The sequence below is a fragment of the Leucopleurus acutus genome (genome assembly GCF_964270905.1).
Source record: "Leucopleurus acutus genome assembly, chromosome: 1".
Classification (NCBI taxonomy): domain Eukaryota; kingdom Metazoa; phylum Chordata; class Mammalia; order Artiodactyla; family Delphinidae; genus Leucopleurus; species Leucopleurus acutus.
This window is the reverse complement of record NC_139142.1, coordinates 191,437,676-191,461,135: the sequence shown is the minus strand read 5'-3', so window position 1 is coordinate 191,461,135 and position 23,460 is coordinate 191,437,676.

Below are 23,460 nucleotides of genomic sequence, written 5' to 3'. Positions count from 1 at the left end.
CAGACTGGGGAGAGCCTCTGTATCAGATTGTGGCGTCTCCAAGGCCCACCGTGGATGCCTCCATTGCTATATACTCGGCAGACCAGAATCTAAGCGGACCTCGAAGTAAACCTACCAATACAATGAAAAAAATCTTCAACTCGTAGAGCTGAAAGGCACTCAGAAATCACACTGGGGTGAAAGGGGTTAGATACTGAGGTGTCAAGTTCAGGATCTAAATGGATCACACAGATGAAATCTTTTTCAGTAGTTCTCAACCTGGGGCCTTTAGGAAGCCATAGAGGTGATAATGCGGCTTCACCAAGTATTTTAAATATTAAATAAAAACTTAGAGAAGCCAACCATTTACTGAGGATTGGACTGGGCAGGATTCCTAAAGCTTCCTGGCTTTGCTTTCACCTGGAATCCACTGAAATCATAGTGAGAGCTCTGGCTACTTCATGCTCATTACAAGCTTTGGTTGGAAGTCATATGTTTCTCTGATGAATAAAAATAGAGAAAAACTAATTCATGCATAATCTCTTAAACCCTGGGGCCATGAGGTCTGCGGTGATGAAGAGGTTGGGAAGCATGGAAGGGTTGATCAGGAAGAACACGGGTGCCCTTGGCAACCCCTGAACACGCCACAACTGCGGGCTCCAGTAACTCCTTGGCCATCCTTACTTCCTGGAGCGGGCTCACGTGGAGGTTCACACGCATGACGACGACTTTTACCTATATTTGCAGGGCATAGGGTCTTAGCATTTGGCTGGCATGTTCCATCGGAGTACAAGAAAAATCACGGAGATAGCGCGCACCACCTCTCTCGGAAATACATCTTGGGAGGGAGAATGGATGTCGCCAGATGATGAGTGGGAAGACTGTATTCATTCTCTGCAGCTGTCATTCAAATCACCACAAACTTGGTGGCTCAAAACAATACAGGTTTACTGTCTTACAATCTGTAGGTTGAAAGTCTGACACAGGTCTCGCTGGACTAAATCAAGGTGTCAGCAGGGTGCATTCCTTCCGGAGGCTCCACAGGGGAATCCGTTTCCTTGCCTCTTCCGGCTTCCGGAGGCTCCCACGTTCCTTGGCTTGTTGCCCTCGTTCCTCCATCTTCAAAGCCAGTGACATGGCAGCTCTCTGGCCATTTTTTCCATTGTCACACTTCCTTCTGCCTCCTTTTTCCATGTTTAAGAACCCTGTGGTCACGTGGGGCCCTCCAGTATCATCTCTTTTTTAAAAAAAAATTTTTTTGGAGTATAGTTGCTTTACAATGTTGTGTTAGTTTCTGCTGTACAGCGAAGTGAATCAGCTATACGTATACATATATCCCCTCTTTTTTGGATTTCCTTCCCATTTAGGTCACCACAGAGCATTGAGTAGAGGTCCCTGTGCTATACAGTATGTTCTCATTAGTTATCTATTTTATACATAGTATCAATAGTATATATGTGCCAATCCCAATCTCCCAATTCATCCCACCACCACCCCTTTCCCCCTTGGTATCCATACATTTGTTCTCTACATCTGTGTCTCTATTTCTGCTTTGCAAATAAGATCATCTATACCACTTTTCTAGATTCCACATATACGATATTTGTTTTTCTCTTTCTGACTTACTTCACTCTGTATGACAGTCTCTAGGTCCATCCACATCTCTGCAGATGACCCAATTTCATTCCTTTTTATGGCTGGGTAATATTCCATTGTATATATGTACCACATCTTCTTTTCCATTCCTCTGTTGATGGACATTTAGGTTGCTTCCATGTCCTGACTATTGTAAATAGTTCTGCTATAAACACTGGGGTGCATGTATCTTTATCCATTTGTCTGTCGATGGGCATTTGCTTCCATGACCTGGCTATTGTGAATAATGCTGCAATGAACATTGGGGTGCATGTGTCTTTTTGAATTATGGTTTTTTCAGGGTATATGCCCAGTAGTGGGATTGCTGGGTCATATGGTAGTTCTATTTTTAGTTTTTTAAGGAACCTCCGTACTGTTCTCCATAGTGGCTGTATCAATTTACATTCCCACCAACAGTGCAAGAGGGTTCCCTTTTCTCCACACCCTCTCCAGCATTTGTTGTCTCGTCTCTCTGTCTTAAGGTCAGCTGATTATCAGCCCTAATTCCAACTGCTACCTTAGCCGCCCTCCACTGTGGAACAGGGGGTGCCCTTCGCAGGGACTAGGGTGTGGGTGTTCTCAAAGGACTGCTTTTCTGCCTACTGCAGACCCTTCCTCACACATGCTTGATTGCCATGCCCTGGGACTCCAATGGGGAGGAGGCCCTGGGTGGAGGTGAGAAAGTATAGGAGGCTGATTGGGAAAGTATAAAAACAGCTGCCTCTCTGCTTCCCCCAGGTGAGGCAGAGGTGCAGGAAGGTGAGTCAGAAATGACGTGACTGTGCATGCATTGCGATCCTGGAAGGGACATCCCTGGGTTTACTGAAATATCTATCGACTCCTCCGGTGTTTTCAGGCCACTCCCTGACTTGTTGCTGAGACACTGATGTGCTGGGGAGTCGTATGGTTGAGCCCACTTCGCCTGCATCTCAGGAGACATTTTGTCTGGATTTTTTCCCGGCGGTGGAGGGACTAGAAATAGCAGACGGAGGGACCAAAACTACTAGAAATTAACGGGGTCATAACAGCTCCTGCGAAACTGCTAAGTGCCAGACATCAGGCATCAGCCCTTTATAGGCTCTGTCTTAATCTTTGCAAAAGTGGACATCATCTATTATTACACCGATTTAGAGATGACGAAAAGAAGGTTGTAGGCCGTGTCCTTGGCCATCACGCCCCCGCAGGCAGGACCACGCGGGGCGGGAAGAAGAGCTGGGCACATCCGGGTCTTTTCCGGAGAATGCTTGTCACTCTGAAGGAAGCTTTGGGCTTGCGCTTTCTGAGCTTTTGCTAAGCATCGTGGACCGCACTTGGCTGTCTGTACCTTCTCCCTGGCAGCCTGGCAAATGGAAGCGAGAAGTTGTTACATTTTTTTTTAAATTTATTATTATTTATTTATTTATTTATGGCTGCATTGGGTCTTCGTTGCTGCATGTGGGCTTTCTCTAGTTGTGGTGAGCGGGGGTTACTATTCGTTGTGGTGTGCGGGCTTCTCACTGCGGTGGCTTTTCTTGCTGCAGAGCACGGGCTCTAGAGGGCAGGCACAGTAGTTGTGGAGCACAGGCCCAGCTGCCCCACGGCATGTGGGATCTTCCCGGACCAGGGTTCGAACCCGTGTCCCCTGCATTGGCAGGCGGACTCTCAACCACTGCGCCACCAGGGAAGCCCTCGTTACATTTCTAATTGAGCGGATGAAACATGCCAGTTCCCAGCAGCGGATGGCAGACTGGCCCTAGGTGCCACCTGGCCCACTGAGGCCACAGCGCGGCTGAGAGGGGCGGGGGTCGGGGGTGGCCAAGGGATTTAGGTCTCCTTTGTCCCCAAACTGCCTTGTTTGGGTGGGGCTGCATCTGTTCTGGGGGATGGCTGTCCTGTAATGAGGCTTGCGGGGTTGCTGTTTCTGTTCCCTGGCCTCGTTGGCATGGGACCAGCCTTTCCAGGATGGGTGTGAGCCTGGTGCCCTCTTTATGGAGGAGGCAGGTCAGAACCCTGGAGCCTGGCTTTCCAGACCTTCATTCTGACGCAGCGTTATTTACCACTGTGGTTCTCACTGATCTCTCCTGCTGGAACCCCCATACGTCCAAGGTAAGGTGCCTAGCTGCCGCCCACCCCAGCATCTAAGTCTGTGCTCTTCCACGGTTCAAATTATTTCCTGTGTGTTACTGTTACGGCTCAAGGAATTTTCTAGAACTCAAATACTATTCTCACTCTCTGGCATCTCTTCATTCACCCCAGTGCTGAAACAGAAGAGGCACATAAATAATTGCTCATTTGTTTATTTTAGGGTGAATTCTAGCAGAAATTAAGCTGTTTAAATGCATTTCTGACATGCGTGGGCTTCTGGTAGAAATAATAGATCAGCAACTCTGAGCAACACGCATAAATATATAAAATGCTTTTTCTGCCTTACTGAAAAATGATTTTCCGTCACCTACATTTATCCGCTAAAACAAAGAGTCACGTCAGAAAATTCTTTTAGCTGTTGTGTCAGTAACTCTTTTATAGTTTGGAAATGTGGTATGCTTTCTCCTTCCTGAAAAGGAGAACAATTCAGGCACTTCTGTTTTCTTTCTGCCAGTGAGCTCAAAGGACGCCCCAAAACTTAGAGCAATGCTATTAAGTACTTCCTGGGGCTCAAAGTTTCCATTCTGTCCTCAGATTATTTTTGGTGAGAAGTGGAGTGTAAATGAAGAAAAGGAAGGTGGATGTTTCAGGAAGTACAGGGAGAGAGAGACAGGCTTACTGTTAAAGCAGCATCGCTGGGAGATATTTTTTAAACAGTATACCTGTTATGATTGTCTTCTTTTCAAACCCATTTGATTCCTGACCCCATCCCCCAACTTCCTTTTTCACTGGCCTCCACAGGGAACCTGGTAGTAGGGCTGTCGCTCCGGACCCCCAGCCAACAGCCCTGAATGCCGGGGACTCCTCCACTCAGGTCTTTGCAGCCTCTGCCCACCGAGCTTGGTGATGCGAGTCACAGGCAGGCCTGACGCCAGTGAGTCAGTCCACCTGAGGCCAGAACAGAAGACTCCTCTGACATCGAAGCCTTGGCAATAACCGCCATGAGTTTTCCCATCTTCTCGCGTGTTTTCCCTGGTAGTGAGTTTAGAGCTGTGAGTGGGCTCTGTTTTCCAGAGCACCCCAGGCTCTAAAGCTCAAAACAGCCCCTGGAAATTCTGCTGGGAGAGGATAGCCTCCACCTCAGCGTAGTTAACTGTTCTGGGAGCTCCGTCATGCTGTTTGTTCATAATGCAATCCTGACCCCCCCTCCCGCTTTCCCTGGTGTCACTGTCAACACCTCTCTCCCCATCCCATCCTTGTGCAGAGGGTTTTCAGAGTCTGTGAGCTGGATGTTACATGGCGCGATGATGCATTTCATTTGTTAGTGGGAGCGCATTGTTCTTGCCGCTTATGATTTTTTTTTTTTTTTTTTTGGCCTCCCCACGAGGCAGGCGGGATCTTAGTTCCCCGACCAGGGATCGAACCTGTGCCCCCTGCAGTGGAAGCACAGAGTCCTAACCACTGGACCGCCGGGGAATTCCCATGATTTTTTAACAGCTTTTCTGAGGAATAATGAACATATCATACAAGCCCATTTAAAGTGTACAATTCAGTGGCTTTTCATATATTTAATATAGTCACTCTATACTATATCCATCGCCACAATCAACTTTTAACATTTTCGTTATCTTCCAGAGCAACTCAACACCCCTTAACTGTCACACCTCTCCCCAGCTCTAGGCAGCCACGAATCTGCTTTCTGTCTCTAGAGATCTGCCTAGTCTGGATATGCCGTACAACTGGAGTCATGCAGTATGTGGTCTGTGTGACTGGTTTCCTCCTCTTAGCTTAATGTTTGCAAGGTTCATCCATATTGTAGACGTATCAGTACTTTACTCCTTTTTAAAAAATTCGGAAGTACGTTATATAATTTATTTTTAACTTTTAAAAATTGAATTACAATATTACATTAGTTTCAGCTCTACAACGTAATGATTTGCTATTTTCGTAGATGATACTCCATATAAAATTATGATAAAATATTATTATTCCTTTTTTTTTCAAATAATACTCCATTATACAACTATATCACATCAGTTGATGGACATTTGGGTTGTTTTCACAGTTTGGCTATTATGAATGATACTGCTGTGAACATTTGTGTACAAGTTTTTGTGTGGACGTATGTTTCTATTTCTCTTGGGTGTACACCTAGGAGCAGAATAAAGTAACTTTAAACTTTTGAGGAACTGCCAGACTGTTTTCCAAAGTGCCTGCACCATTTTCCGTTCCCACCAGCAGTGTGTGAGGGTTCCAGTTTCTCCACACCCTCGCCAATGCTTGTTATCATTTGTCTTTTTGATTATAGCCACCCTAGTGGGTGTGGAGTGCTGTCTCATGGGTTTGATTTGCATTTTCCTGCTGGCTAATGGTGTTGAGCACTTTTCATGTGCTTGTTAGACATTCGTGTATCTTCTTTGGAGAAACTATTTAGATAGTTTGTCACTTAAAAAAATTGGGTTAATTGTCTTTTTATAACCAAGCTCTAATAGTTCTTTATATATTCTAGACACAAGTCCCTTATCAGATATATATTTTGCAAAATTTTTCTCCTGTGCATTTTCACTTTCTTGATGGTGTCCTTGGAAACACAAAAGTTTTAAATTTTGATGATGTCCAGTTTATCTATTCTTTTGTAGCTTGTGTTTCTGGTGTCATATCTAAGAAGTCATTTCCTAAGGTTATGAGTTTAAAAAATAAATCCTCATCTATCATCCAGTATATTTTTTCTCTTTTCTGTACCGGTGTCATCCTCTAATTTCACGAGCAGATAACGTCTGTCCTTATGAAAGTGAGTAATAAAATGCTGACTGGCACAGGCCTGAGCACTGAGTGTGGTGGGCACAGCTAATTTCCTATCAAGTTTGCTTTTTTCCGTGGTAGTGAACTTGTCACCAAGTACATGGCTGCCCAGTGAGACCTCATTTCCCAGCAGTTACATGTGTCTCTGTGACCAAGTTCTCTCCAAAGACAGGGCCAGTCCCAACTGCACAGAGGACCACAAGGCCCTTGGATGGAAGAGCCTGGGTCCCTAGATGACCACATGAAGAGAGCTGCCCGCTGGCCCAGAGCACTCACTCCAGGCTATTATATGAGGTAGAAATAAATATTTTGATCTTTAAGTCATTGAATTGCGGGGCCGGGGGGAGTCTTCTTGTTACAGCAGCTTAGACCTACCTAAGACATGAGGTAAGTTGCATGTTACTCCATTCAAGTTTTCCTTAACTGTGAATTAATTGGCACCCGTAGGGTATAGTCAGTGTGCAGGTACACATCTGCATAACCACCTCTAATTCCCAGGCCTAGTTCTTTATGGTAATGTGGCTGAGAGTCCGGGTGGTGGCATCACCATCCTGGGGTTCAAACCCCAGTCTCGGCTTATACCACTCATGACCTTGGGCAAGTTACTTAATCCTCGTCAATCTGAGGTCACTTTTCCCAACTTTAAAATGTAGGAAGTAGTAGTACCTGTTACCTGTTTCATGGGGCATTTCTGAGGATGAAATGAGCTCACACATATCTAGTGCTTAGAGAGAGGCTGGCACAGGGAAAGTCATTGCTTGCTCCTAGCTTTCATTATTTTACACCTTGTTCGTGAGGATATTATTTATTCCATAAAAACTGATGAACTCCTGTGTGCCTTGCACTCTGCTGGGTTCCGGGGCTAAAATTTTCTCGAGAAAATTCAGACAAAATTCTTTCCTCAAAGCTTTGACAGTTTAATAAGGAATTCAGATTTTAAATAATTATATAATGGAATTGGAGCTATAATTTGTTACAAAGTGTGTGGGATCTCAGAAGGACCCACTAGCCCCTGGCTGTGCGTTAAAAAGGTTTAAGGGTGGGTACCAAGAAGGAGGGAGAGTTTTTTTTTTTTTTTTGGCTGCGTCGGGTCTTCGTTGCTGCGCGCAGGCTTTCTCTAGTTGCGGCCAGCGGGGGCTGCTCTTTGTTGCGGTGCGCTGGCTTCTCACTGCAGTGGCTTAGTTGCTCCGCAGCATGTGGGATCCTCCTGGACCAGGGCTCGAACCTGTGTCCCCTGCATTGGCAGACGAATTCTTAACCACTGCGCCACCAGGGAAGTGGAAGGGGGGGAGTATTTTAAGAAGCTGGTTGAAATTCAGAGGCGCCATTTTCCCAGCAGTTCCTGGCTACAGAATGCCTAGCCACGGCCAATGCCAACGGGAGGATGCTGTTGACCTCGATGAACAGTCTCCTAGGTCTCAAGCAGAACAGAAGCAGGAAAGAAGAACTTGTCTAGGTGATTCTTAATGCAGAGCCAACCCCTATCACAGCATAAGAAGAAAAAAGACCACTGTCAAGTCCCCTTTAAAACAGATACTTAAAATATTAGTTGAAAATATATGAAAAGTGATCAGCTTAACCTGGTAATTGTTTATACTTATAAACCATTCTCCCATCCCCTAGCCCCCCAATATACCTGAGGATTTATTTCTCACTGTGCATCCAGTTAATGGTCTTCCTAAGGCAAGATTTCTCTAATTATTCTACTCCCTATTAAGAAGGCAGAGAATCTCCACATTGTTGAATATGTCACCACAGCGGCATTACTTGTTTGTTTAAAGTCTGTGGGGAGCTAAGTAAGAAAATACAGAATATACAGTTCTGCTGCTATGATTACTTCTCATTTTTTAAAACATCTTTATTGGGGTATAATTGCTTTACCATGGTGTGCCAGCTTCTGCTCCATAAAAAGGGAATCAGTTAGACATATACATATGTTCCCATATCTCTTCCCGCTTGCGTCTCCCTCCCACCCTCCCTATCCCACCCCTCCTGGCGGTCACAAAGCACCGAGCTGATCTCCCTGTGCTATGTGGCTGCTTCCCACTAGCTATCTACCTTACATGTGGTAGTGTATACACTTCTCATTTTTAAAGGGGAAGGACGGTGGCCAAGAGGTATTCGGAAGCAGCTTCCCAAAGAGGAATCCCAACGGGCAGTGAATGGTTCTAAAGCAGTCATTTGGCTCCCTCTAGTGGACCTTTCCAGAATTACTCATTCCCCCACGTATAACCCGGTTACACACAACAAACACACTAGTTTGGACAATGGAAAGATGCAGTGCAACAGTCTACCAACCGAAACTCTCAGCTATATGCCAAGGGTGGGAGAATTGGCTAATGTCCTTAGGTCAATCTAGCAAGAGGAAGAGCTTAATGGAAGAGAGAAAATTGATTCAACTCTATTCCATGCAAAAGAGACAGGGCGTTTTTGCAATATTCATATGTCAGTTTTCTAGTTACCAATCCCAGACATCCTACTGCCTTAGTCTACAGCAAAAAGCCCATTCAGATTCAGTACATCTCAGGGTCTTGCCACCCTCAACCCTCTCCCCCCCAAAAAAAGTGTTCAAGGGACTTGTAAAGGTGAGTGACGCCCTCTATTGGCTCAGAGAAGTCCTACATGTGAGATTTTTTTTTCTTCATTTGGAAAAATCAGAATCTGTGCCTACACAGAGCTGTTTCTGAGCCTTTTAGAGTTCCAGGGGAACCCCCCCTCCATATTAGTTGTACCTTTATAAATAGGTTGATAAAAGATATCTAATGATAAAAATCAATGAAGTTCATGCACAATTTGCATTCTGTTCATCGTGTGTGCGTGCATGTGTGGTTTCTGAACTTCAGCCGGTCAGTGGGATATAGATCACAGGGGTCCAGAGAGCCTGACCCCTGGAGGACAAAAGCAGGTCAGGTAAGACACCGCTCACTACCTGGGCATTTCCTTCCACCTGTGGGTCCCCTGAACTCCCTCCTCAGCCCCCAGGACTGGGGGCCATTTCCTGCCCACTTTTCTATGATGCTATATTGTTAGATGGGACCATTGTGCCTGGAGCCCGTTGTGATGGCCGTGTCATGGGATGCTGGGGAAGGGGCGTTTGTCCTTGGCTACATCTAGCTGTCCACAGACCTTGGCTTCAGTCCACTGACCCAGAGCAAACCGGAGGCTAGGTGTTCTCACATCAGCCCCACACGTATCTCCTCTCACCTGACTGCAGGGGAGGAGGGTTCACATCATCTCCAGGCAACCTCGTGGGTGACCTTACAAACGCAGCTAGCTCTGGCTTAATTCAGCCATTCAGTTTTTTAAAAATGAGTTAAAAAAAAAAATGGGTTTGACGTACCTACCATGCACGAGGGCCTGGATGCTGTGGCAATTGAAAAGTCAGTAGAACACTGTCCTTGCTCTCACGGAGTTTCCTTTCTAGAAGACAGGTGGTGTGTTCAAGGAGAAATCTAGTGACTAACACAAGCAAACCTGGAATACGGCACTCACCGTCTTGTTGTATTGAAATCATCTGTTTAAATGCCTGTTTTTTTTTTTAAAGAGGATGTTGGGGGTAGGAGTTTATTAATTAATTAATTTATTTTTGCTGTGTTGGGTCTTCGTTTCTGTGCGAGGGCTTTCTCTAGTTGTGGCAAGCGGGGGCCACTCTTCATCGCGGTGCGCGGGCCTCTCACTGTCGCGGCCTCTCGTTGTGGAGCACAGGCTCCAGACGTGCAGGCTCAGTAGTTGCGGCTCACGGGCCTAGTTGCTCCGTGGCATGTGGGATCCTCCCAGACCAGGGCTCGAGCCCGTGTCCCCTGCATTAGCAGGCAGACTCTCAACCGGTGCACCACCAGGGAAGCTCCTAAATGCCTGTTTCTTAAATGAAAGAGACCTAGTGCTTCCTTTTTCCCTCCCTCCCTCCCTTCCCTTCTTTCTTATCCACCAGGCACAAGGCCAGGAACACTGTAATGATCAGAGCAAATACAAGTAGAGTGGGCTGGTTAGGGGAAGACCAGCTCACATATGCTGGTAGGGGAGGTGGGAGGTGGTGCCTCCCCTTCCAATGGGTGTTTAGCTGTGACAATGGGTGTCATACTCAGCACTGGACAACCATCTAACTGGGACTCCCCCCTCCCCACAATCAGGCCACAAACAGCCAATCCAGGCTTCTCTGCTGCCATCCTTTCCCTTATTCTTTCTGGTTCCACCCAGTCCCATCCAGCCCATGGATAGTTCTCGTCTTGCCTTTCTTACGTTGATTCCAGTTTGCCACTGTCATGAATACGGCGCTGCTGTGGCCTTTCTTGTATGTGCCTCTCGGTGCAGGCAGAGACGACTTGGTTAGATACTTACCGGGAGTGGACCTGGTAGGGGGTAGGAGGTGGGTGTGCTCAGCTGTAGTGGACGCTACCTGTTCTGGTGACCTTGGCTGCTGAGACGACTTCCCCCCCGCTTTATCGTATGTGTTTTGTGGGCCATGAATTTGGGCAGGTGGGAAGGTGACTAAGGTCACTGAGGGTCGGCGTCACGTGGTCTGGGGGCTCCCCCTCATGGCTAGTGCACGTTGGGACAGCTGTGAGGCTGGGACCGTCGTGTTCCTCACAGAGGCCTCTCCCCACCTGGCAATCTTGGGGCTGGCGGGGGGGGGGCGGTGGGGGCGGCTGTCGACGTGGCAGCCGCCCTTCCCCTCCCCTCCCCCGACCCCGGAGCGAGTGGTCAAGACCCAGGCAGAAATCTGCCAGCTGCTTCTGGCGGAAGTTACAAGTTGCAAGTCACGTTTTGGGCATCACCTCTGCCACGTAAGTCCCTGTGTCCCTGCGGCTCAGATACCCGGGATGGAGGGTGAGCCCTCGCCCCCGCCACGTCCGCCACATCCACGGGGGAAGGAGCAGAGGGCTTGTGGCTCCTGTGATTTACCGCACAGCCTGACACTTTCTTTTTTTTCTTTTTATAAATTTATTTATTTATTTATTTTTGGCTGCGTTGGGTCTTCATCGCTGCATGTGGGCTTTCTCTAGTTGCGGCGAGCGGGGGCTACTCTTCGTTGCGGAGCACGGGCACGTGAGCTTCAGTAGTTGTGGCTCACGGGCTCAGTAGTTGTGGCTCACGGGCTCACTAGTTGTGGCTCAGTAGTTGTTGCTCCGCGGCATGTGGGATCTTCCCGGACCAGGGTTCGAACCCACGTCCCCTGCATTGGCAGGAGGATTCTTAACCACTGTGCCACCAGGGAAGCCCCCTGATACTTTCTTAAAGTGGTCTTGGGAGGTCTCCGGGAGTTCGAAGGCAGCCAGGGAGCGGGGGAGAAGCCCTTCCTGACGCTAACGCTGGGGGACAGAACGACCTCTGCTCCAGCCCCTTGAGGCTGGGCGTCCTGTGACTTGTGCTGCTGATGTCCCCACACCGGCCGTGGGCCAGCAGCTGTGTTCTGTCAGGGCCCCTCTGCGACTTTTTACGAGCTGACTGGTTTTGATGTCCCCAGCTCCCTGTTGCTGCTTCCTGTGTTAGGGGCTTATCTTTCAAGTGGCCCAGGAATCCAGCATCTGGCTGGGATCACAGTGATGGGGCCCAGCCGGGATCATCACTGAGACGGGGGCAAATCTGGTGCTGATGAAAACAGCCTTCTTGCCTCTGCCAGGCTGGCTCTGACATTTCTGCTGCGGCAGTAGTTTCACTGCCATGATCTTCACTGGAAGATCAATCTGGGAGGTTTGATCCAGGATACATAACTGACCAGGGACGCTGGGGCCCTGCTTGCCTCCTATCATTGGAATGCTCCTTGTTTTCAGGCCTCTTCATGGACAGGGTTACGAAATTATTATTTTTTTAAGATAAAATGAGTTTTATACGATTACGTAGTTGAATTTCCAACTCAAATCGAAAACTATAGGCTTTTTATGTCACCTTATCTATCATCCATTGGTTCCTCCTTTCTTCCACACCGAAAATCCCAGTTCCCAATGACACTAACGTAATTGCTCATCTGCCAACACGATGATATGAAAATAGCTTAATTTTTTCTTTGGCAGTTCTTTTTGTCCTAGGTAATAGCCCATTATGGAGAGACAGTCAGATTACCATGTTTTAAAATTACTTACAATTGTTCCTCTCTCTATGGCAATGCCACTAACATGATAGAGATTTAGGTTTATTGTTTCACTTTATTCTTATTTGGGGACTGATTTTTTAAATTTAATTTTGTTTCATAGTTATGGAAAAATTATCGTGGTTTCTGACACAAATCTACAAAGGAAAGTTTATTTGGAGAAGTTGCCATCTTTGGTAGATGAAAGTAGCGTACTACACACAGTCCTCCCCACTGTTGTATAGCCTGGAGGTCATTTCATGCTGGCGGTGGAGACAGTCTTCATTCCTGTTTTTAATTGGACAGTACTCGTCGTGTGGCTGCCTCATAGCTCATTCAACCGTCACCTGACTGATGTGCACTTAGATTGTTTCCAGTCTTTTGCTTTTACAAACACGGCGCTGCAGTGAAAATCCTTGTACATTCTCTTTTTCTTATTTTTGCCAATACAGCCTTAGGGTCAATTCCTAGAAGTCAAATTGCTGGGTCAAAGTATAAATGTACGTTTTCTGGTAGATATCACCAAATTGCCCCGTATGGGGTTGTGCTGTTTTGTATTCCCCAACTGTTTCTCCACAGTCTCACAGACAGAGTATGTTACTGCATTTTTGGACTTTGCCAATCTCAGAGGTGAGAAATACTATATCAGTGAAGTTGCTAATTTGCTAATGTCATTTTTTTTTTTACCACTGAAATTAGAATAAAGAGGTAAGAAATGTTTCGTCTAGATAATATTCTCTTTAGTTTAGCATTATAGTCATCACAGGTACGAGGGCTACATCCAGGCTTCACTAGCCTGTGGCTACAATATTAAGTCTCATTAACTTTTAATGCCCAAATTACAATAATTTGAGGTTCCCTAAATATAGCTTAAAAGGGACATAGCTATCCTTATGTCTCCCAGTTGTTCTGGGGAGTCTCCAAAGGGGACCTTGAAGGCAGCCACCAACCAGTCTCTTTGCTGCAGTCACCAAGCTGGCTGCTGGCCTGCTCCCTCCCCTGCTGTGCAGCTCCTGCCGGTGCAGGGTCCTGGGGTGCGATGATGCATCAGTGGTGGCTGCTGTGAGGACACCAGTGCTGACCACTTCCCCTCCCCCACCCCCGCCTGACCACGAGACAGTGCTAGGACACCGGAAGGGCTGCCCCCAACACTGTGCTGGACTATCTCCTGACTCCTCCCCTAATTTCTACTGTTCTCCTAAAGTATCTCCGGAAGACCTCAGTCTGCTTTTGGCCGCTGATTCTTGTCCAGAATCTTATGGAGATTTTCACGAAAAGGGATCCTTCCTTGGATGGTTCAAACCCCATCCAAGAGGCCTTCCTCTACTCTATAACTAAAACGCATACGTGCATATGGATGACGCAAGCAGATACGGAAACATGGGTTAGGGCATCATCTCCATTCACAGCATCTGGTCAGCCCCAAACGTCCTGTCCCACAGGCACCTCCACGCATCTCACGAGCACATGGCAGAATACACAAGTAGCTGGCTCTGGCTTATAACAGGAAGGCAGGAATTACTGATGGAAAACCAACTTACATCAGTTTAAAAGGCAAAACAACCGACAAAGTGGACAAAATTACTGGAAAGTACATTTAAATACAGATCACTCTGAAGTGCACCAACATTAACAATTACGAATACTAGTGATTCAGGGCTTCCCTGGTGGTGCAGTGGTTGAGAGTCCGCCTGCCGATGCAGGGGACGTGGGTTCGTGCCCCGGTCCGCGAGGATCCCACGTGCCGCGGAGCGGCTGGACCCGTGAGCCATGGCCGCTGAGCCTGCGCGTCCAGAGCCTGTGCTCCGCAACGGGAGAGGCCACAACAGTGAGTACTAGCGATTCAAAAGTTTCATTTTGATCAATATTCTTTCGGAGATTTACTTAGAACCAGAGAGGAAATTTTAAATTCATGGAAAACACTGTTGAGCAAGCAGAATTAGGAAAAACATGCCGCACTTGGGAAACAATTTTCTTAAAAAATACATGAAATTCACAGGACTCGTAAACATTATGAATCTCAACCAAACACTCCTACATTTTTCAGAAACAAATCACGGTAAGTGAAAAAAATGCTTAAAGGCTCATAAAGGGTTGCTAGAATTTTTTTGTTTGCATTTACTATTTACTGCTGTTTTTTTTGTTGTTGTTAATCATTTATTTATCATGAGAAACTATTCCTTAGTCCAGATATTAGTAGTTCATAGTTCAGGAACACAGGTAAGTGACAAACTTCCATGGAACTCAACCCAAAGAAATTCTTTATATTCCAAAATCACTTTGCGCTCTGAAAGATAGCAGCCTTCCTCATCTCCTCAAAATCTTTTACGGAATCATAATTTCTGTAGAAATCTGCATATGTCTTCTTTCTTGGTTCAGCCACAGCAAACTTATAGAAAGCTGCAACTCCCAAGGAGACAACGAATGCTCCAACAATATGAAATCGCAGACGCTTGGCCAGAAGGCCACGCATCTGAGGTTTTGTCAAAGAACTGGAAGCCATGGTAGTTCCTCTCCTTGACAGCTCAACAACGACGTCCTTGGAGAAATCTGCTGGGTTTTTTTCTTTTACTATTTTTACTGCTCCATCTTCTACAATTGGTTATTCGGCGTCCTAAGCTATCATGTATTTGGTTTTAGGTCGGAGACACTTTTGTTAAGTGCAGACCACTGAGGGGGTCCCTGGGTTCCTGGTGGCTTCCTGTCTATGGCAAAACAATGTGACTTTTTGTGCAGACATTCTGGAAGCATCGCTGAACTGAGACTGAACCATGGTCTAGGTTTCACTGAATCCACTGAAGTCATTTTGGAGGTGGTTTGGTCACCATGTCACCACGGGTCATGGTGACAGGGGCCCCTCAGGCTGCCCTTGTCCATCCCACCTGCTTGTGGATTGCCCGAGGGTCTCTGGCCTGGGAAGGAGACCCCAGGGAGCAGCTCTGCCCCTGCAGTCATTCCCATCCTGGAACCTCGCTTTAGCCTAGGATCTGGGCATGACACGTGTCTTAGGCTCAGTGGAAATGGTCACCCCAGGGCCCCTCAAAGGGGCTCATCCTTCCACTCCTGGCTCAGACCCCGGGCCCAGGTGAGGTAGGCTCCACTCCCGCTGAGGATGTTTCTTCTCCATTGCACCTCATCTTGGTGACTCTCCTCAGTGCCTACCCCCTGTGCAGGTCACCCTGCCCCTTGCCATTTTCGTCCCCCTCTTCTTACATGTGTTTGGGGTACCCATAGGGACAAGGATGAGGCCAGAGAGGCACCTAGATGTGAAATTTCAGCATTGGCTGCCTCTTGGGGTCTGCGGGTGAGTGTCTCCTGGCTAGTGTGGGCCCTCTCCCACCTCGTACAGCCTTGGCCGTGCTGCAGGTCTCGGCCCCAATCTGCAGTGTTCGGGCTCCGGGGAGATGGTGGGTCTGAGGCGTTGCAGGATGGCCACCCACTTAACATGGAACGCTGCTGAAGACGGAGCACAGTTTTTGCAGCTCTCAGAGACTCCTGGTCCTGACTGTGGCCTTGAAAAGTCCTCAAGTCCATTCCTCTGCCTGAAATCAGGATTGTACCTGAACTGTTTACAAACTTAACATCGTAGAGAAGCCACCTAACCCAATTTCCACCCGTGAAGACCGCCTAGGGAAGAGGCTGGCGTGAGGACTCAGGAACCTCGGGTGTCGCTATCGGCACGAGCTACTTCAGTCTCTCTGGGATTCAGTCTGTTTAACGGTAAAATGCACAGGGGTTGGACCCAGCGCCTTTTCATTCTCTTCTCTCTGTGGCATTTTATGGTGTTTGGAGTCTGTTACTCTGGGAACAGTCAGTCCTGATAATAGGATGTTATCTGTAGGCAAAGCTCATTGAAGGCTGTGGCCAGCGTCCAGGGAGAGCACAGGTGTCCTGGGCTCTCCGCCAGGACTCGCCCCGGCAGTTGGTTTCTTATCATTAGTCCCCGGCAATGGAGATTGGAGGGGAGTGCTGGTGACCCCCAGAAGCACGCCAGGTATAGGCATCAAGTCCAGTTCTCAAGTCAACGATACACGAAGAGATTCACGAACACCAAGAGCTTCCTCAACACTTGAGATGCCTGCAGCGACTCCAAGAGCTGGCAATCCGGGAAGACGGTGATCCCGAGGGAAGCAGTGCCCGAGGCTGAACTCAATCTAGCAGCAGTGCTTATGGAGTGATGTGTAGAATATAGATGCTTTTAATTGCTAATTGTTCTTGAGACGCCTACCAAGGTTTTTTTTTTTTTTTTTTTTAATGTGGCCTAAATGTTCTCCTCACAGGCACAGTGAAGGAATTACAGTTTATTCACAGGATGACACGTTGCTGATTGAAGTACAAAGAAGGGTAATCAAGGTTAGTTTTGTTTTTTTCATCCGGCTTTTAACATTTACAAAGAAAATGATTTCAAGGGGTACACGCTAGAAAGAAACAAGCTCTAAACAGTTACCAATCAAATACTCGGATTACTAAGAATATCACACTCCACCCTCATCTTACCACCCCTCCCCCATAATCAGCATCTAAATGCAACAGGAATTACTCTTTTGTTCATGACTCTCAGGGGTGACCCCAGGACCCAGGCTTGGGTAACTTCATTGAGACAAACGTCCCTCCCTGACCCAGGCAGGGAGGCAGCCTTGCAGGATGCCCCCTGTTCAGATGAAATGAGCAGAAGTCTCTTTGTCTCCCATCCCTGTTCCCCAGAACTAGACTCGGGGGCCCCTCTAGAGTGAGTTTTAATATGGGAGAAAGGTCAGCAAGTATGAGGACAGGAAATTGGACCGATGTGGACGGCAAGCCTGCAGAATACCGGTTCTTTGATGAATTCCTCTCTTGCTGGTGTATTGAGAAAATGGCCTTTTCCTGGAGTCCTGAGGCTCCAGTGGTGTCTCACGGGGCACCTTACAATGTCAGTGGGTTGACAGACCTGGGAAACTCAAGGTCACTGGTGACATAATGTGTTCAGATTGTCCTTGCATCATGGGGGATGGATAATGCTCTTTACGGCCTACGCCAGGGCAGAATCAAGCCATGATAACCCTTGAGAAACATCCTTGGGCTATTCCTAAGGACAGGCTTTCTTAAACCCCTCAGAGCAACGGTGAGCTCCAACATACAGGAAGAAGCCCTCCAGAGTCATCAACCAGCCTTTAGACTGAGGTCTATACCTTTTTAAGGCATGAGTGCCCATGGGTCACATTTTTTTTGAATTGATAGTTCAATTTTATTTATTTATTTATATTTTTGGCTGTGTTGGGTCTTCATTTCTGTGCGAGGCCTCTCTCTAGTTGCCGTGAGCGGGGGCTACTCTTCATTGCGGTGGGCGGGCCTCTCACTGTCGTGGCCTCTCGTTGCGGAGCACAGGCTGCAGACACGCAGGCTCAGTAGTTGTGGCTCACGGGCCCAGTTGCTCCGTGGCATGTGGGATCTTCCCAGAACAGGGCTCGAACCCATGTCCTCTGCATTGGCAGGCAGATTCTCAACCACTGCGCCACCAGGGAAGCCCTATGGGTTTAAACTCAGTTTTTTAGCCAAGCCTAACTTCATGATTCAGAACAAGATGTGTACACAGGTGGCAATGTGACCTGTCTGCTCCACCCTTTCCTAAGTCCAGTTCTAGCCAACGGAACTATTAAGATCCTTCCATCGCTCCAAAGAAAACCATGGTTCAGAGGAACATACACGAACCAAGAAGAAAGTCAGAGAGCAGCAAGAAGGAGCTACAAAAAGCAGCCCTGCATCCTGCGCTTCGCTGCTGTTTTGTTTTTTATTCTAATTACTTGTTTCCAAATGTAACTAACCTCTGCCATTTTCCCTGGGATGTAGTCGTGCTTCTGGTTCACTGTCTTGGTTGGGGTGCGCTGGGGGGCACAGTTTGAGGCTTCTGCTTGAACCTTTGTATCACGATTGTCCTCGCTCCATAGATGGGGTCCTGCTGGCTGGGAGGTATATGCGTCCTAAGTCCCCGGGGGCCCGCTAACTGACCTATGGGCTCAGTGATCCCCTGGTGAATGAATCTGGGCCAGGCCCACGTGCTGTGTATCCCCACTGTGACCACGGTGCTTTTGGGGTCCCTGGAATCAGTGACAGCTCAGATCCCGTATCCAACAGACCTCAAAGTTCGAGGTTTTCTTCTCTCCAGTGTACAGTGACTACAGCACAGGGCTCTGTGTCCCTTTGGGGAAAGATTAGGGGAATTAGTACCATCTTAAAGACTTAAAGGATACGGGGTGGCGTCCCCAGTTCAGCTCCACTTAACACACCATATTGGAAAGAACAGACAGCCACTGTATATTCAGACCCTATGTCATTCTTCTTTGGTTCCTCTTCCGCCACACAGGTCTCCTCAGTTTCTAAAGAACACCCCTCCACGTAACCTTTACAGTGTGCATTTTCTGCTGTCTGGAATAGCTTCCCTCATCTCCAGTTCTTTCCATGGTACCTTCTTAGTGAGGCATCCCTGATCACCCTATCTAGAACTGTAACCCACCCAACGTGTCCTATCCTCTTTCCAGGCTTAATTTTTCTCCACAGCACTTAGCACCACCTGAAATTTTACTGTATTTATTAATTGATTCTGTTGCCAGTCTCCCCTACTAGAATGGATGCTCCACACGAGGACAGGGCTGAGACACCGTGCTGTTGACGGCTGGGTCTCTGGTACCTAGGAAAGAGCCCAGCATAGGGCAGGTACCCCTTAAATATTTGTTAAATAAATGACTGAATGGATGAGTGATGTTGGCTTAACCCCCCTCCACCCCCAGGCGACCCAGCCTTTTCTGAATGCTTCCTGTCTCACTTTCTATTAGAGTCCCACCTCCACTGCCCACAACATGCCTTGACCATTTCTCTTAGGTCCTGCAGGCCAAGCAATGTAATTGGAAACAGGAGTGTTTCATGCAGGTTCTATTTTTGTTTTGTCTTGAACTGGAGTGACCTCCAAAGAATCTTAATTTTTCATACTGACCAGAGTAAAAGCTGAGTGATTCTTTTTTTTTTTTTTTTTTTTTTTTGTGGTACGCGGGCCTCTTACTGTTGTGGCCTCTCCCGTTGCGGAGCACAGGCTCCGGACGCGCAGGCTCAGCGGCCGCAGCTCACGGGCCCAGCCGCTCCGCGGCACGTGGGATCTTCCCGGACCGGGGCATGAACCCGTGTCCCCTGAATCGGCAGGCGGACTCTCAACCACTGCGCCACCAGGGAAGCCCCGAATGATTCTTTTAATATCCCAATGAAATTATTTTGTTAGAAATTTGCTTAATGTTTTCACATCTATTTTCTTGGGTGAAACTGGTTTATAGATCTCCTTCTTTTGTGTTATCCTCTACCTTGGATGGGATTTGATGTTCATTGTTACGTTATTTTACCAACTATTAAATTGACTTTCTCTCCCCCTTCCCTCATCCCACCAACCCAGGAACTATGTCATGGCACAGGAATTACTGGAGGTTTGAAAGAACTCGCTCATGAAACTCTCCAGGCCCAGAGTCATTTTTGCAGGTAACTATGAATAATTTCTAGTCCTCTATGCACATTAGTCTATTCGGGTATTACAGATTTTACTATAGTAATTTTGATCACTTAATATTTTCTGCAAAAATCATACACTTCTCCCATCTTTTTCAGTTGAGCTCTATAAGGGCATGTGTTAACAATTTTTTAATTTCCTGTATCTGTTTTTATACCCTGCATTTCATATCTAAGTTTAGTTCAGATATTCTTTTCTTCTAGATTAACTACTAGAAGTTTGTTTTATACTGTTGTTTTTCAGAGACCCATTTCTTTGATGTTTTACTCTTACTATATTTCTCTCCTAATTCATTAATGTCTCCTTTTAATTTGTCATTTCTTTATTCTATTTTCCTTAAGATCACCTTATTCTTTTTGTCTAACTTCTTTAAATGAATCATTAACTTCCTTTATTTTCTCTTATAAATAAAAAAGGCATTTAAGGCTATGAATATAGTATTAAAAACACCCTATAATTTTTTATATGTAGTGTTACTTCCTAAAAGTCATATAATAAAGAACTTGTCTGCTCTTTGTCCTGGGTTCCTGGGATGGAGCCTCTAAACCATTGGAAATTCCCGAGGGATGTCTGAGTCTTTGTTATTCATAATGCGCACTGGACTATACCTGAGTTTATACTGAGGAGGTGACTCAGGTGGGAGCTGCTCTTGCTGGAAAGACCAACCATGTGATTAGAGGATTTCAGCTTTGAGCCACGAGGTATCAGCCAGCCCAACCTCCTGACCTCCGGGTAGGGAAGGGGGCATAGAGATTGAGTCCAATCACGTGAGCAATGCAGTCAATCATGCTAGGTAGTGAAACCCCAATAAAAACTCTGAATGCTGAGGCTTGGGTGAGCCTCCTGGTGGCTGTGCCGGGACGGTGGTGCATCCTGGCTCCACAAGGAGAGGGCGCCAAAGCTCTGTGTTGGGACCTCACCCTATGTGTCTCTTCACTGACTGGTCTTGATTTGTATCGTTTAGAGTAAAACTGTGATAATAAGCATAGCACTTTCCTGAGTTCTGTGAGTCATTCTAGTGAATTACTGAAGCTGAGGGGGGCGTAAGAGCGCCCCTGGATTGTAGCCAGTTGGTCAGAGGTGGCCTAGGGACCCTCAAAATGTGCCTGGCATCTGCCACGAGGGCAGTCTTGCTGGGGATCGTGCCCCAAACCTGTGGAGAGGGTGCAACTCTGGATGGTTTGTGCCAGAACTGCACTGCAGCACTGCAGTCTATATGTGATTTAATATTTTATTTTTTAACACAAGTATATAATTCAATCTCTTTGCTATAGTCATTTGAAATTCCTTCTAGATCTTAAGATATAATTCAAAACAATTATGGGGTGTTTTGTTTTTTGCTTGCTGTTGTTGTGAACAAAGAGAAGCAGAGGTGCTCCAATCCACCCATACATAATCCAGTGATCACTTCATCAGTCATAACTCTCTGTAGTTATTCAAACAAGTCACGGTTTCAACTTCTTTCTGACTATATCTCCTTTATTTTTCACACTGTGTGTGTATGTGTGCTGATTTGATGGTAGGCATGAGGTTCCTGGATATGAGGTTAATCTATAAGGTTGTTAATTCAATAAAAAATGATTGAGGTTCTCTCCTGTGGCCAAAGAGAGACATGCCTGGAGAGCAGATGAAAACCGTTTTCTATTAAATGGCTATTATTCCTCTGCATGCATTACTCGGTGCTTCAGTGTGAGAACGCTCACACGGTACTTGGTTGGAGTGAGTGGCAGAGGCCTCCAGAAAGCAGGGTAGACCAGTGCAGCAATCGATGCTTCTGTTTTTTAGGAAAGGTCCTTCTTAAAAGAAAATACGGTCAGAGTGGAAATGTAACAGATGTGGCAAACACACCTGAAATTAGGCAAATCACCTTGAGAAAGAGTGCTCCAAAGGTAGGCAATGAATGGGGTGAAGAATCCTGTCTGATTAGTCATTATTTTCTGAATGGGTCTTTCCCACCCTCTTAGTCTGGGAGATTATATCTGAGATGCTATGAGAACCCAGGAGCCTGAATCATAGTCGCTGACAATTAGAGCAACTTCAGTTTTTTTAAGTTGTGAGAGATGCAAAGAGAAAGAAAAGGAGCAGAGACAAGCAGAGTGGGCCCTCGGAAATAGAAAAACAAAAATGGAAATCAACATCTGATATCAAGGAAAAATGGCCACCATATAAATATACAACTATTCTTCCTGGAATTCTTTCTTTTCTAGAATAAATACAATTCCTCAAACTGTTATACAGGGATTAAAAAATAAAATATTAGAACCCAACTGACAGGCTAATGAAACTGGCACCAGGGATTCATTTTTTAACCCACACCATAACATGCAGCAAATGGAATCTGTGGTCCTTAATAATGATTTATATTTTTTATAATATGATAATAACCAGCTGTTAATGGTGATTTACATTTTTGCAACATGATCTCACCTGGCTGTAATATAATGAATATATGTTAAAACCCACAAAAGTTTAGGAGCCAGAATACAGCACGTAAGTTGTGTTCATAGCCAGTATCCAGCACAAAATATCTTGATTCATCACATACCACAAGAGGAGTTAAAAGGCCTTTGGCTGGAACCTCCTTCTTCCAGTAATTCACCAAAATTATAGGCACAAGAGAAAGAGAAGAGGAACCTGTTATATGTTCTCTAGGCCTTTAGAAAGCCTGGAGTTGTTCCTTTGGCCACATACATGCCAATTTGCCAGAAATAATACCCTTTGAAATAAATCCAAGAAAATTAAAAAACTTCTAGCTAGAGTGATCAAGAAAACGGAAGACACAAATTCCCAGTATTAGGAATGAAAGAAGGAGCCTCACCACATGCCCTTCAGACACTAAAAGGATAATAAGAGACTATTATGAACAATCTAATGCCTACAAGTGTGACGATCTAGATGAAATAAACACATTCCTTAAAAGAAACAATTTACCAAAACTGGCTTAAGAAAACTTGACAGACCTATATAAATTAAGGAACTTGAATCCACAATTAAGAACCTCCCCACATAGAAAACTTCAGATCCAGATGGCTTCACTGGTAAATTCCATCAAACATTTAGGGAAGAAATAATACCAGTCTGAAAATGACTTTTTCAGAACATAGAAGAGGGAGCATTTCCCAGCTCATTTTATGATGCTAACATTACCTTGATTACAAAATCAAAGACATCACAAGGGAAATGCAGAGCAATATCACTCATGAACAGAGATGCAAAAATTCTCAACAAGATATTAGAAAATAAAACCCAACAGGATTCAAATAGGATACTACTATACATCATGTTCAAGTAAGGTTCATCTCAGAACGCAAGGTTGGTTTAACATTAGAAAATCAACCAATGTAATTCACCACATTAATAAAATATAGGAGAACCACATAATTATTTC